The sequence below is a fragment of the Brachycentrus maculatus genome, unplaced genomic scaffold (assembly GCF_059751285.1).
Source record: "Brachycentrus maculatus isolate JH-2025_06_01 unplaced genomic scaffold, ASM5975128v1 h1tg000938l, whole genome shotgun sequence".
NCBI classification, from domain to species: domain Eukaryota; kingdom Metazoa; phylum Arthropoda; class Insecta; order Trichoptera; family Brachycentridae; genus Brachycentrus; species Brachycentrus maculatus.
Window position 1 is genome coordinate 181874 of NW_028281660.1, and position 16793 is coordinate 198666.

Here is a 16793-nt window from a genome sequence, read left to right on the forward strand (position 1 = left end):
ACCATTCACCATGAATTAAAATCTATTGTGTCACGTGTTTCTTACTAGGATGTTGACCTTACGTCACAATCCTCTTTCGAGCAGCTTGCCTTAATTCTCTCAGAACGTGTGATTAAAATGAAATATTCTAAATGCCAGAATTAAAACTTCAAGCACGCCTCCCCCAAAATACATTTAGTACGCTTCATAAGCTGGAAATTTCTTAAGTGTTTACTTATTGAAGTTGCTTAAGTTATCGAGTAGGTACCTACTTTCAATTTGGGTACTTAAGCAATATGGGAAGTCTTCATAACTTGGAACATATTTTGACATCGGTTTTCTGCACTGAAACATGTTCTATTTTTTTAAATAACAAAATATCAAATTGAAAGTGAATCCGTGTGGTAGACTATAGATTTTTTAAAAGTAATTGACCACACTTTTTGATTCAAATATTTATAACCAGGGCTTTTTTAAAACTTAAAAGGTCCCGGAACTCACTTCGTGACAAGCTTTTTACTAAAAAATATATATTTTTAATTAATTTTTTACTTAGTAAATACCACTTATTCTGAAAATCTACAGTGACACGTGTTTTGATGCATTCCGCATCATTTTCAAACACCGTACGGTGTATTAAAATACTCATAATTAATTACATTCCCTTAACAAAAACTTCCACAAGTAGTATTTTAATGTTTTTCATGTTTTAGAATTTAATAAACCCTAATGATGACAAGGTTCTTGTCGAAACCGGCAGGTTAAAGTGTACTTATAATAAAAAGTGGTTAAAACAATGTTGTTTAATTTTATAAAGTTTATAAAACGTGCCACAGAGTATCTGCGAAAAACATTCAAGAAATATTATGGATGTTTCTTCTCAAGTTGAAATATATAACGTTCCTATTGCATAACAATATGTATAACAGTTCTTTAGACACGTTGCGCGTGGCAACGAGGATAGCCTGGAACGACTAGTTGTGATCGGTAGCATGGAGGGAAAGATAGGGAGAGGAAGATCCCTACACGATGGACCGATCAAATTAAGGCAGCAGCAAGCACCTCGGTGGTTGGAGCGCTACGTGCAGTGCAGTCAAGGGATAACTGGAGAAGAGTCATTGCTTCTGCAAGGGTCACATCCCATAGCAATGAGGAATAAGACGGAGAATAATGTATAACACTCCTATAACATTCATATTGTTAATATTACAGTACAGTAAATCGGTGAACGAACAACTTTCTCGCGAAGAATAATGACAATCGTTCGTTGAAAATACCATCGAATTTAGTGCAGGTGGGCGCAACGAAAAAGGTTCCAGCGAAAACAGAATAAAGCCTTCACGGTTCGCAGGACACTTTCAAAGGATTTGCAGCGGGTGTGTGCGAGAGAGCCTTTCCGTACTACTGAAACAACGGATGGGGTGGCTTTGCCACTGTAGGTGGGTACACGCTAAAGCCAACTTTCAAATACACGCTAGTTGCTCAAAGGGAGAAGTTTCCCGACTCTATTTCTGCCTAATGAGGTAGGTTTTATACCCTTGAATAGGTAACTAATTATTAAATTAATTTTAAATTTATTTCATCAATTGATTCGGCAGTCACTTTTTAATAATATCTATCCATTTCTTATGTAAATTGTAGTTACAACATTTTGAGTGAGTCCAAATACTTGTTTTTTTCACATTATTTCTATTTTTATTTTTTGTATTAAAAAAATATTACAAAAAAGTAACTGCTGAATCAATATATACAACATTTAGAGTGTGTCCAAATATTTTTTTTACAAATCTTGATTATCTCCATTTATAGGAGTTATTTTTCATATTGTTTTTTGACATCTAATCAAAGATGAAGAAGAACATGGAAGTCTGGGCATTTACGAAGCTGACAACAGTCAAATACTGGTTCAAGTGATCACTTTACACACGTGTAACATTCACCAATTCTACCCATTATTGACAACCACACTACTCAAATTCTTGTAAGTTCTTCATATGTGAACCAATTTTGAAACATTATTCTTGAATCACTAGAACTCCACTAGAGACATCTATTGGTGAGATGAAAAGAAGCTTTTTCTTGAGCAGAAATTATTTTCTTAGTATGTGAGGTCCGAATCCTGGATTATAATCACACACATGAGTAATGCTAGAAAATATCATTTTCATTTGTATCATTATAGCTTATAATTTGACCAGTTAATTTATTTACAATATTTTGAGTGTGTCCAAATACTTGTTCAAAAAATCTTGAAAATGGCTTCTTTAATTGGAGATAATCCAGATTTTGTGAAAAAGTATTTGGACCCACTAAAAATGTTGTTCATTTTATTTTTTATTTACCGCAGGCATTTTTATACTATGTTTATAAAACTTGGTAAAAATTTTAGTTACGTATTTATTAACGACCTCCTCCCAAAAATAAATCAATTTCAATAATTTAATTCTGGTGATAATTTGGGACCTTTAAAAAACATCGTTTGCTAATTTCACAATTTTCAGTAAAGCACGCTTCAGAAAAACTTTTAACCCAAAGTTCTTACGGGAGTAAAATTGGATTACTTCCCTTTCAGGGGTACCTTATTTTGTAAAAAAAATTAATGAGCAGAAAACCTCGGCCTAAATGGGGAAAATAAACGAATTAAAAAGGCAATACGATTTTTGCTGAAAATTTCGAAGCCAAGGACTTCAAATTTTGAAGCACATTAATGTAATTAGCACTTTCTATTGCGAAGTATTGCTTGAAGTTAAAATGCTTGAATCGTGTTATTTTAATAAATTACAAAATCAATAGATTTGTTGCTTGAATTACGTTACAGTTAAACCTCGATATAACGGATCAGTTGGAGGAAGAGGGTGTCCGTCAAAGCTTAAAGTCCCTTACTTAAAAATAGGTCTAAAATAAATAAAAAAAACTTTGAAAAACTATTAATACTGTATTTAGATACAAACATTGTTTTTTTATTTTTTTTTTACAAAAACGTTAATAATATTAGTATATAACCACTCACCGAGATTTTTATGTCTAGCGGTTTCGAGACGTACCCGGTAACCGGTAGACATAAAAATCTCGGTGAGTGGTTATATACTAATATTATTAACATTTTTGTAAAAAAAATTATGTAAAAATTACAATCCACAAAGTAAATGCTTTAAATATTAATAATATTGAGAAATTATAAATAAAAAATATATTTATTGGTTCACAAGCATTTTGAAATAAAACTAAATAGATATGTGTGCTGTCTTTTTTATTTGTTTTTTCATATGTACAAACTGAGTCACGGAAACGGCTGTCTGGGTACGGCCGGAGAAAAATAAAAAATCGTGCATGCTTTCGGTAATCTGCTTCAAAAAAAGGAATCAAGATTTATTTGCACTTTTCAAGTATTTTCATTCATTTTGGATCCCTGGATGAGTTGTTTTATTTTTATTTTTATTTTTTTTAAACATACTTAAATATACAAAAAAATTAAATATAACGTTTCTACCTCTCTAATAAAATAGATACTTGTGCTTAGAGAGGGAGTTCGTTTTACAATTATATTTTTTAATAAACAAAGTAAATTAAAACAAGGTAAATTTAAAATTTAAAAAATATTTCTTGGTATGGAGTTAAGGTTGGTGTGAGTCTTATATGTTTTTAAAATTTAGTTTTAATGGTTTGATGATTTTTTATGGATTTTTAGTTTTCCGGAAGTTTTTTCACCCACGTACGTATAATGATTTAACGCTGCTGTTGTTTTACATCTGTGCAATATTAAATTATTAGAAAATCTAGAGTAACGTGAAATTTGGTCTTTGGCTGTTTTTTCTTTAAAAGTTTATCAGATAGAGGCTTTATTAAATGTTTCTTCAATTGCTGGCACATTAAGTTCTTCAAATACAAATTCTTAAATTGTTGGTAGATTGTATTTTATATATCTTTTTATATATATTTTATATATATATTTTTGTCCGCCTCCGTAGTGTAATGGTCAGCACGCTCGGCTACCGTTCTGAAGGTCCCGGGTATAAGTGATTTTTTCACTGTAATATTTATTCAATATTACCCTGGACTGGTACCTGAAACGGAGGGCGATCACCTTTCCTTCGTGTGTAAACGATCGAGATAACACTACGTTTATAGCAGTGCCCTATGCACCATTGGGGTGCGGATAAGAGTTTTATTATTATATTATTATTATTTTATATATCGCTCACTCCTTTCAAGAACGTCATAAATCAAAAATCGTTAATTTTCAGTTGTGCATGGTTTTGGAATGCCCAGGAAATGTACTATATCCCAGCAAAAGCGGCATACCTTTTATTTAATATTTACCCGCATCAGGGCAGAAAGTGTTGTTTTTGCATTTTGAAGAAAAGGTATTGTTTAATATTTTTTTTTAAATAAACTAAATATTTTTCAAATGGAGAAAAAACCTTCAGGTTTTACCTAAAAAGATCTGTTGCACAGTAAAAAGTTCAATTAGTGGCTTGATATTTATTTTAAATACCATGTATTATATTTTTAAACTTTAAAAACGTTCTCCTAAAAAATCAAGTTTTTTTATTTGTGACATTCTTGAAATGAGTGAGCGATATGTCAGGCAGTTGGTTAATTTGGGATTTTGAGCAAACGAGCTTTTTTATTTAAAAATATTTAAATTACATTTTAAAATCCATGATAAACCATAAACAATATTAAATTCTATTTAGTATATTAAAAGCATTGATAACTTTGTGGTATGGCAATAAAACACTCTTTTTTTCTTTTGTTTACTTTGTGTAATATCATTTTTTTTTTAAAACACTTATTTGTGACTACCGGTTTCAGAAAATAATTCTATCGTCAGGTCATTAAAATAAAATTATTACGATTTGACTTTTGTATGAAAAAAAATGAAAGTGAGAAAGAAGACAAATGAATCACAATGGGAATATTTCCAAAACAACTCGAAGTTGAATGTAGTTGGTTATTTATTATGGGTAAGTCTTTATTGATTGATTTACTTATTTCTAATTTATATAGATTTTCTAAACAAATACCAGTTTTCTTTATAAGTAAACTTAATATACCCGTTGATTTATTAATAATGGTCTTCAGATATAAGGTGATTGGCAAATTTAAAAAAAAAAAATATTTTTAAGGCACCTACGAGTAAGATGTTCTTTAATTCTTATACTGAATTCACGCGATGTTTTTTCTATGTTAAAGGCTGGATCATATTAAATTGAACAATTGGTGATTTGTTTTATTTTATTTATAATTTTTTTGGTTAACAACAGCAACATATCGCTCACTACTTTCAAGAACGTCAAAAATCAAAAATCTTCAATTTTTAGTTATACATGTTTTCGGAATGCTCAGAAAATGAACTATATCCCAGCAAAAAAGGCATATTTTTAACTTAATATTTACCTGCTACAGGTCAGAAAATGTTGTTTTTGCATTTTGAAGAAAAGGTATTATTTAATTATTTTTTTAAATATATTAAATATTTTTTGAAATGGAGAAAAAACCTTCAGGTTATACCTAAAGTGAATGTATAACAACAGTAAAAAGTTCTATAAGTGGCTTGATATTTATTTTGATTGCATTATGTTATATTTTTAAACATTAAAAACGTTCTCCTGAAAAATCAAGTTTTTTTATTTATGACGTTCTTGAAAGGAGTGAGCGATATGTAAAACAAAACAATTAAAAGATATACATTAAACAAGCCAATTAAAGTTAACCACAGAAACATAAAAATTAGTACAAAATATTTAGTGTAGATCTAGAAAATGAATGAATATGTGTGTGTGTGTGTGAGTGTAAGAGGGTGTGTGATGTTGATTCTAGTATATACAGAGACATACATACAATGCAGAGAATCATAGTTTTTAAAGTTCCTGAGAGGACAATATGCTCACCATTCGACTTTTCATCACAGATGTTACGTCACATATAATGCAAGCTGAAATAAACATATTTTTGCCAACCAACCCTAAAAGGAATAGTCACCTTTCCTAATCCTGTGAATTTCATCCCTGAATTTACCCCTACCTGTCACCTCATATATTTCAATTTGCGAAGGCTAGCGTCGCAATTTCCGGAATGAGGCCGTCCCATTGTCACCTGACCGGAAATAGATATTCTCTCCCTTACGGTACGTATACACGGACGAATCAATTCGCGAATGCAAATGGGAGAAGGGGGGATGGGATATCCGGTTAATCTATAATTTCCGATGCCGGTATATTCCTATATCATTAATTGAAATGTGTTTATTTTTTAAAACTGACACACTTGAATATACCACTCTAATGAGTTTTATTTATGTATACGACTAGTTTCGAAAACATCAGATTTTCAAAATTTCATTATTATAATTTGTAATTATGTGTATGATGAAATATAAAAATATGAATTTTGATGATGTATGCTTTTTGTGATGACAAAATTAACAAACACACTTCTATTATTTATTGATTCAGCATTAACTTTGTAGAATGACCATATATGCAGACTGAGCCACAGAAACGCGTGACTGGGTACGACAAAAAATAAACATAATTCAAATAAAGCTGTAACAGAAACAATTATTATTAAAAACAATTCAATTTTTCTGCGAACGGTTCCTCTAAGTATATTTTCAATATAAAGGATGAATTTAATAAAATACACAATTTTCTTTTCACAATTCCTAAATTCATCAATGTTCCAGAAGCCTGCTTTTCTCTATTACACGTTTCTGAATGGATTTACGTAACGTGACCAGAATACGAAACTAATCCAATGAACCAAAACTCGTGGTTGGTTTAATATTAAAAAAATAATAATAAAGTTTAAAAAAACTATGTTAACGCAATGCTTAAAATTCCTTTTTTTTAAATTAAGTGTAAATTGGTATATAACACGATTTGAAAAAATCAATTGTGACACGTGTTTCGATGCATGCCTCATCATTTTGTTACGATTAGGATAACCACATGTTACGATTTTAAGAAATAGTGGTACATTATTTTTTGACATCTCAACAAAGATGAAGAAGAATACGGAAGTCTGGGCATTTACGGGGCTAACGACCGTCATAGGCTGGTTTAAGTGATCAATTTATGCACGTGTAATATTCACCAATTCTACCCATGATTGACAACCACACTACTCAAATTCTTTTTTTAAAATTACCTAACGTTTAAGTGACTCTGAAATCTAGCTACGGCTTATGCAACACCGTTTATCATGTCCCTGCTCAGGCTTCAACTTTATAAGTTTCATAGCCTATGCCTACTTGTGAGTGGATTTACTCTTTATGTTTAAAATTACTATAATTTCATGAGTGAAAATTCTAGGCAAAAACACTCGCTACTCAAATTCTCGGAAGTTCTACATATATGTACGATCCAATTTCGAAACATTGTACAAGAATCACATGAATTTTTACGACAGACATCTATTAGTAAGATGAAGAAGCTTTTTTATTGAGCTGATACTCTTATATTATGATCCAGGATTCGGACCTCACATACGAATATAAGCATAATTTGAACCATATATCGCTCACTCCTTTCAAGAACGTCATAAATCAAAAAACTTGATTTTTCAGGAGAACGTTTTTAAAGTTCAAACATAAAATACAATTTATTAAAAATAAATATCAAGCCACTTATTTAACTTTTTACTGTGAAACAGATCTTTTGAGGTAAAACCTGAATATTTTTTCTCCATTCGAAAAATATTTAGCATATTAAAAAAAATAATTAAACAATACCTTTTCTTCAAAATGCAAAAATAACACTTTCTGCCCTGTAGCGGGTAAATATTAAGTTAAAAATATGCCTCTTTTGCTAGGATATAGTACATTTTTCGGGCATTACGAAAACATGCACAACTCAAAATTGACGATTTTTGATTTATGACGTTATTGAAAGGAGTGAGCGATATATAGATGTTACACGAATTTGAGTAGTGTGTTTGTCAATCATGGGTAGAATTGGTGAGTGTTACACGTGTGTAAAGTGATCACTTTAACTAGCCTATGACGGTCGTAAGCCCCGTAAATGCCCAGACTTCCATATACTTCTTCATATTTGTAGAGATGTCACAAAATAAAATGAAAACCATGGTATAGTATATTCATAATATATTATATACGTTTACATAAAATATTCCAACAAATATTTTCGTCGCCGCTTTTACACAATTTAATACTTTAATACAATTTTCTCAATTTCTTACTTAATGCGTCCTTGGCGGAGATTTTAAATTATGTTCGAAAATAGGCGTTAAAAGGCACCCTGTAGATATAATCATCCCCAACCCTCCGAAAATAATTTAATATAATTTCCTCGGGGTAAGTTTGATAGCGTAAGGGCGCAGTTATTGCCTTTAGCATTATGATTTGTAAATAAAGTTTTTGGTGATAAATGATACGTCCTTAACCTTTCCCTTCCGGTTCTAAAATAAAACGCGCGTCCCGGTGTTGGGTAGTCACTACACAATAAAAAATTATTGCGATTTTAAATCGGAAAAATGTGGACATTCATTACTAATCCCCTTAATTAATTATAACTGAATTAAAAAATTATAATAATTTAGGTTTACTTGCTGAAAACATTAAAAAACCATCTAGCAACGCTCACGGAACAAGCATAGGTCCACTCTTGTCGGAAGCTCTAAAGCTACTGCCGCTTGCCGCTAGCCCGCCAGCCACTAGCTCGAGAACATTGAGCTTTGAGCTCCTCTCGCTTGCTCAGTGCAATTATGCAAGAGTGCGATGCGAATATAGTGTCACGGTTCCCGTACACTCTTCACGCGCTGTTTATACGCGAATTCACTTCCGATATTCACAAAATACCTCCGATGTACCCGATAAATTCTGATTATTTTTTTTTAAACAATCACAAAATCGACTTACATGGATCTGGCGGATTTTGAAAGTAGGCGACACAATTGTCCTTATCTTAGGCAGCTCTAAACAGTTCAGATCTCCATCCAATCTCGTATATTCCGCAACCAGGAGATCTGTCTTCTGTCCACACCTCGTCGACCCTCTATTAGGTGCAATAGATCGTACTTCTCTGCTCTTAGCACATGCCTCAGATAGGACGCCTTCCAGACCTTGATATAAGTCAGCAACTGTCTCCCAACTCTTGCTCTTTGGAGCACATTTGAGTTGCTGACCATATCGGTCCATGGAATGCGTTGCTTTCTACGGTATAGCCAAATTTCGAAAAGTAACTCATTGACCCTCTATTTGACTTTTATGATTTGTTGCAATAAACTATCACTCTAATGTATGGAAGTGAAACATGGAGTTGGCAAAAGAAGGATGAAAGTAGACTGAATGCAGTCGAAATGCGATCTCTCAGAAGAATGTGCGACAAAACAATGTTTGTGCGAATTGTGAAATAAGGAAGGAATGCAAAGCTGAGATAAGCATTATCGATAAAATTAAGAAAGCTGTGTTGAGATGGTTTGGACTTGTAGAACAAATGAGTGAGGAAAGAACGGTAAAACAAATTTATGAGGCGAATATAAGTGGGAAAAGGAGCAGAGGAAGACCGAGAAAAACATGGTACGATCAGGTATGCCAAATACTTGAAATTGGTCAGGTTAGGAGTCGTAACAATCGGCGGGTAAGTATGAAGAGATGCATGAACGTGGAAGAGGCGAAGAATGTTTGCAAGGACATAGTGGTGTGGCATTCTATTCTCTCTGCCTACCCCTGCAGGGAAGCGGCGTGATGGTTAGTTAGTTAATTAGTTAGTTAGTTAGTTTAACTATCACAGTTTGAATTGAAAAACTGGCCCTCCATGCCGTATAATATTTATTATAAACAGGCATTTGGTGATTTCATAATGCGAATCTAATGAATTATTCAAAACGCATCGGACACCCTTGTAGAGGGTTAAAGTTCCAACCTATTATTGGGCGGAGCGGATGCCTAAATCAAGAATTATAAGGGAAATATTATTGATATGTAAGATCCTATTATACTACCCTTAAATTTCAAATAATCAATAATTTATCAACGAATTCTGAGCATCTTTTTATAAAAGAAAGTATTAAATAAACTGCTCACTTATAGACGTAATGTGTAAGAAACTGTAAAAAAATTATTTCAACGTACTTACCCAAAAAATAAAATCAGAAAAATGGAATAAAAAGAGAAAAAATTGGTCTTAATAATTTGTATGATTTCTTGAATGTTTTCCGTAGATACTTTGTGGCACATTTTATAAACTTTATAAAATTAATTAACTTTGTTTTAACCACTTGTTTATTAATACAATTCAATCTGCCAAATTCGACAAGAACCTTGTCATCATCAGGGTTTATATAATTCTAAAACTTTAAAATACTTAACATTTAGGATTTTTTACGGAGTGTGTGTGGAAGTTTTTGGTGAGAGTATTTTAATGTTTGAGAATTAAATAAACTCTGATGATGACAAGGTTGTTGTCGAAACCGGTAGGTTAAATTAAATATATAAACAAGTAGTTAAAACAAAGTTAATTAATTTTATGAACTTTAATTTGCAACATTTTGAGTGTGTCCAAATACTTGTTCACAAAATCTGGATTATCTCCAATTAGAGGAGTTCAATTATTTTCATATTATTTTTTAACATCTTATCAAAGATGAAGAAGAATATGGAAGTCTGGGCATTTACGGGGCTGACGACCATGACGAGGTCGTCAGCCCCGTAAATGCCCAGACTTCCATATTCTTCTTCATCTTTGATGAGATGTTAAAAAATAATTAAAAAATAATATTTAAAAAATAAGTTTAATTTGTATACAATTTTAAAGCCAGAACTTTGATTGATTCGTCAGTCACTTAGTGGCAATATTTATCCATTTTTAATTAAAATTAATAAAAACAATTTAAATTATTATTATTAATAATAATTAGTAAAAGTATTTTCATTTAATAAAATCGAAAATTGCCCTATTTACCAAGATCTTAAATTAAAAATGGATTAGTTGTTGACGAAATTATAAAGAAGTATTTTAATCTATTTTTATTTAAATAAGATGAAAATACTCATCGTGTGAACTTATATGCACTGGGTAATGAAATTGAGCATAAAGGGGTCCCAAAATTTTAAGTAGTGTGTTTGTTAATCATAGTAGAATGGTGAATGTTGTACGTGTGTACAATGATCATTTAACTAGCCTATGACAAGTCATAAGACCTGTCAATACCCAGACATTCATATCCTATTTCATCTTTCTTGTGATATAAAAAAATGTATAAAAATAAATGTATTTTTGAGAACCTCTTTTTTATCTCCCATAACAGATGTTCATGAATTCATTCACATTCATATTCTATTTCATCTTTCTTGTGATATAAAAAAAATGTAAATAAATAATTGTATTTTTGAGAACCTCTTTTTTATCTCCCATAACAGATGTTCATGAATTCATTCACATTCATATTCTATTTCACCTTTCTTGTAACATAAAAAAAATATAATTAAATAATAATATTTTTGAGAACCTCTTTTTTATATCCCATAACAGATCTTCATGAATTCATTCACATTCATATTCTATTTAATCTTTCTTGTGATATAAAAAAATGTAAATAAATAATTGTATTTTTGAGAACCTCTTTTTTATCTCTCATAACAGATGTTCATGAAGAAAAATATTTTTAGAACGTCTCCCTTTTAAAGTATATCACTCCTCAAAGAAATTTTTAATCTATCGGAAATTTATTTCCACAGAATAAACTTTTTTAATACCTTTTAAAATGCTTTCCCGAAAGGAAGGCACAAAAAGAAATAATAAAATTCCTTTTAAAAAAATCTTTTTTTCTCTCATACAAATTCGTGGAATAAAAAAAATAATTAAAATGGTTGTTCGTTACATATATGATAAAAAAAATCGTGCAAATTCTCAAACAAAGTATCAAAAAGGTAAATATATATATATATATATATATATATATATATATATATATATATATATATATATATATATATATATATATATATATATATATATATATATATATATATATATATATATATATATATATATATATATATATATATATATATATATATATATATATATATATATATAATTATTTATATATTTATATATAAGAAGGTGCGTGTATACATATATAGACAAGCTAACTTACCTATTATTTTTTAATTTAAGTTTTTCATGGTAAATACCACTTTTTTGAAACTCAATGGTGACACGTGTTTCTATGTTTTCCGCGTCTTTTTCAAATACAGTGATTAAAAATGATGCAGAATGCATCGAAACACGATAGAAACAAAGAAATACATTATTTACCAATTAATTACAAAAATACAGATTTTACCACAAAGTGACTTCGGAAACAATTAATGAAAAAATCTTCAATGACGAATCAATATGTGTGTATGTGTGTTTGTGTGTATAAACATGACATGTATATATTGTTTATTGCATATATTTTGTCGCTTTTTACGCAACTGGCATGTTATCATTCATTTTGTACGCATCATTATGCAGCATTCTGGTTATTTAAAAAAATGGTTAACTAAGTCATTTTTTATTAGAAAATCAGCATTTCAGTGTCTAAAAAACCTCTGTCAGATTGTATTTCTCCCCTCAACGCAAACACATGAATTTATTACTGAAAAACCAATCGTCTGAAATTTTCTTTGAATTCTTATTATTATTATTAGATCTCAAACGAGTCCCTTTGTCGCTCTCCGCGCGAGACATTCCTCACGTATTATGCACGTTCTCTAGAAAATGTGCGGCAAAACCGAAAACCAAAGAAAGCTACGTATTCACACATCAGCTTTTTATTTTCAATTCAGCCTAAGATGGGAGGGTGAGATACGTTTTAAAAATGAAATAAAACATTTTTCGGAGATTTTCTAGAAGACGTTTTTCTTTATTTTAAATTATTTTGCATTTCTCAACAAAATATAAATACACGTAGAAAAAAAAATATGATTACAAAAAAAGATCCCACAAAGACGAGTATAATATATAATTCAGGTCATAGTAAAGAGCACTGGCAAGAATACAATAGATATTATAAGAAGTAAAATTAGATACTTGACTAACGGAAAACAAAAAATGAAAAGATTTTTTTTTACTGTATTTTTAAAATTAATTAGGGGGATTAGCTATGAATGTCCGATTTAAAAAAATATAAAAATCGATTATTTTTTATTGTGTAGTGACTATCCAACACCGGGACGCGCGTTTTATTTAAGCACCGGAAGGGAAAGGTTTACAATTTTTTTTTGCTTACAACGCCATTTATGTACTGGAAAAAAAAATTCATTGAAATAAAAGTATGGTTTTGAAAAGAAGAGTTAAAAAATGTTTTTAATATTGCTTAAAAAAATCCAATACATATTGTAAAGACGCGTCTGACCCCTAGCGCGGCCGATCGCTTTCTGAACGTGAAAGTTTAACATCTGTCTTTAAACTACACGTTTGATTTTATAACTGCCCAATTTACGAGATTAAATAAGTTTGCAAAAATAAAACATTAAATATATTTTCGTCTTCAATACTATTTTCGCAAATCAGCTTATACAAAAATGGCAACCGGTTAGACTAGAAAATAAAGCTGGTCGGGTTTCGTTAAAATGAATAAAACGGTTCACCGATCAAAGAAACGATTCGCGTGTCGAAAAAGATCGATGCTACACAACAGAAAAGGGTTACGTCACACTTAAACAAAAGTTATAAAGTAGAAATTCACAAAGTAAGAGCTTCAAAATTTTTTTATAAAATATCATCATCGACAATAGATAGCGCTGCGAACTCACGCATGAAGCAAAGTATGAAGTAATCACTAAAACCAGCCTAAAATAGGTAATAAGCCCTGTAAATGCCCAGACTTCTATATTTTTCTCCAACTACGTTGATATGTCAAAATTTAAAAATAATAAGTATATAAAAAACGAAATAACAAATGGAAGTGAAGAAACTCAGATTTTTTAACAAGTATTTGGACACACTCAAAATGTTGTAATCTAAATATAACGTACATCCTTTTCACGATTCAGCACTATTTTTTTCATTCTCAATACAACAAAAGCAGTGGAGCATAAAACTAACACAAATCGATAACCGATTGATAAAAAGCACAAATGTATGATTTCTTTTTCAGTACTGAAAGAAGTTAGATGAAATTCACGTTTACCTATAAATTCTTCCCCTACCAACTTGTCTCCTTTGATGAATTACATTTTCTTTCATCCCCGGTACAGCCTTAGTAAGGAACTTACCTGTAATAAAGAGAAATTGGTTAGATATTTCATAAACGATATTTTGTTTTCAGAATCAAATTCGAATAATATTTTTAGGCGTTTCCTAGTACAATAAATAATTCGAAAATATTATTTTTTGACATCTCGTCAAAAATTAAAAAAGAATATGAAAGTCTGGGCATTTACGGGGGTGACGACTGTCATAGGCTGGTTTAAGTGATCACTTTACACAGTGTAACATTCACCAATTCTACACATTATTGACAACCACACTACTCAAATTCTTGAAAGTTCTATATATTTGAACCAATTTTGAAACATTATTCTTGAATTACTAGAGACATATAAGTGAGATGTAAAGAAGCTTTTTATTGATCAGAAACTCTTTTCTTAGTATGTGAGGTTCGAATCCTGGATTATAATCCCACACATGAGAAACGCCAGAAAATATGATTTTCATTTTTATTATTTATGCTTATAATTTGACCAGATAATTTATTTACAACATTTTGAGTGTGTCCAAATACTTGTTCAAAAAATCATATGAAAATAACTCCTGTAATTGGAAATAATCCAGATTTTGTAAACAAGTATTTGGACACACTCAAAATGTTTGTTTCAAAATGTGTTCGCAAACGTTTAAAATAAGGATCTCCACTAAAAAAAAGCTAAGACACCTCCATTTAAGGTGATGCTAAAACCTCACATATAAAATAATTTGTCAATAATCATTTACTAGAACATATTGAAATACATATGAAGCCAATAAACGCAAATAAATTTGGAGTAAGGTCATTACAATATATTGCCTACATCCAAATTAACCAGAAAAATAAAATAATACCTAATAAGGGATCAAAATTTAATGATCAAAAAAATATTTAATGGAAAGATATTTGTATTAGTGATAAGTTGTATTCTCATTTTTTTCCTTTTAATCTGCTTCTTGCCTTATGTTTTTTTTATATGCCTATTTACTGTACCTTTTGTTGCTTTTTATTTTACATATTGCCCTGTGTTTTCTTATTTGTTACTTTCTTATGTGTTTTTCAGTCTTGTTAACCTTAATCCCATGTCTAAAAACGAGTAATGGAATTTACTCATCGGGAATATTACACATGTAACTCGTGTACGTAATACGTAAAATATAAAAAAATTAAAAAGCAAATTATTATTCTTCTTCTTCTTCTTCTAACCCTTATCCGCACTCCAATGGTGCATATGGCACTGCATCGTATAGAGGCAGTATTATCTTGATCATTAAATACACGAAGGAAAGGTGTTGTGTGCGATGTAAATAAGTTTCAAATTTTTAGTTGTACGGTTGTCAATCATGGGAAGAATGGTAAATTTAACACGTGTATAAAGCGATAGCTTAAACCAGCCTTTGACGGTCATCAGACATCCATATTCTTCTTCATCTATATTGAGATGTCAAAAAACATCTTGAGATTTCAAATATCTTAAAAATCAACATCGTTTGCCTCGTCTCTTCGTCTGTTTGAAAGGGGACATAATTTACATTTCCCATCAAGTACTCGAGTGTTACTTAACCCAGATTTCCTTGTGTCCACTTTGTGTAAACAACGTTCCATCAAAACCTCTCAAGGAGTCCCAAAACAATGTACCTTTATTCTGTGGTTTGTTTATGCTAATTTCCTTAAAGGAGGCATCGTTTGTTGCCCCGCCATAAAAGATAAACCACCCATTTGCTCCGGTAAGGTTTATGCTAATACTGAATTTGAATACCATTGTCATATTAATTCTTAATCTACGACAGGGATGGCAAACCTTTTTGAGCCTGAGTGCCATTTTTTTTTCAATATAATAAATAATATGTCGCGTGCCACATACCATGGAAATAAGAATGTTATTTTTTGACATCTCATCAAAGATGAAGAAGAATTTGGAAGTCTGGGCATTTGCGGGGCTGACGACCGTCATAGGCTGGTTTAAGTGATGACTTTACACATGTGTAAAATTCACCAATTCTACCCATTATTGACAACCACACAACTCAAATTCTTGGAAGTTCTGTATATATATGAACCAATTTAGAAACCTTGTTCTTGAATCACTAAAACTTCACTAGAGACATCTTTTGGTGAGATGTAAGGAAGCTTTTTGTTAAGAAGAAACTTTATATTAGTATGTGAGGTTCGAATCCTGGATTGTAATCGCACACATAAGAAACGCCAGAAAATACCAATTTTTATTTTTATTATTTAAGCTTATAATTTGACCAGAAAATTTAATTACAACATTTTGAGTGTGTCCAAATACTTGTTCACAAAATCTTTGATGAGATGTCAGAAAATAATATGAAAACAACTCCTGCAATTGGAGACAATCCAGATTTTGTGAACAAGTATTTGGACACACACAAAATGTTGGAAATACAAATGCATCAAATGTTTGCGTAAATTCACATTTTGAATATAAACAAAGCATTAATGCATCGAATAAAATAATTTAGCACTTTTTAATGGCAAAATAGACTTAAATAAGTACAAAATATACTTTTATTAGTACTTAAGGCTTTATAAAAAAAATGTAAAATGTAATTATTGTTATTTTTATTTATTTTATTTTATTGCCATTT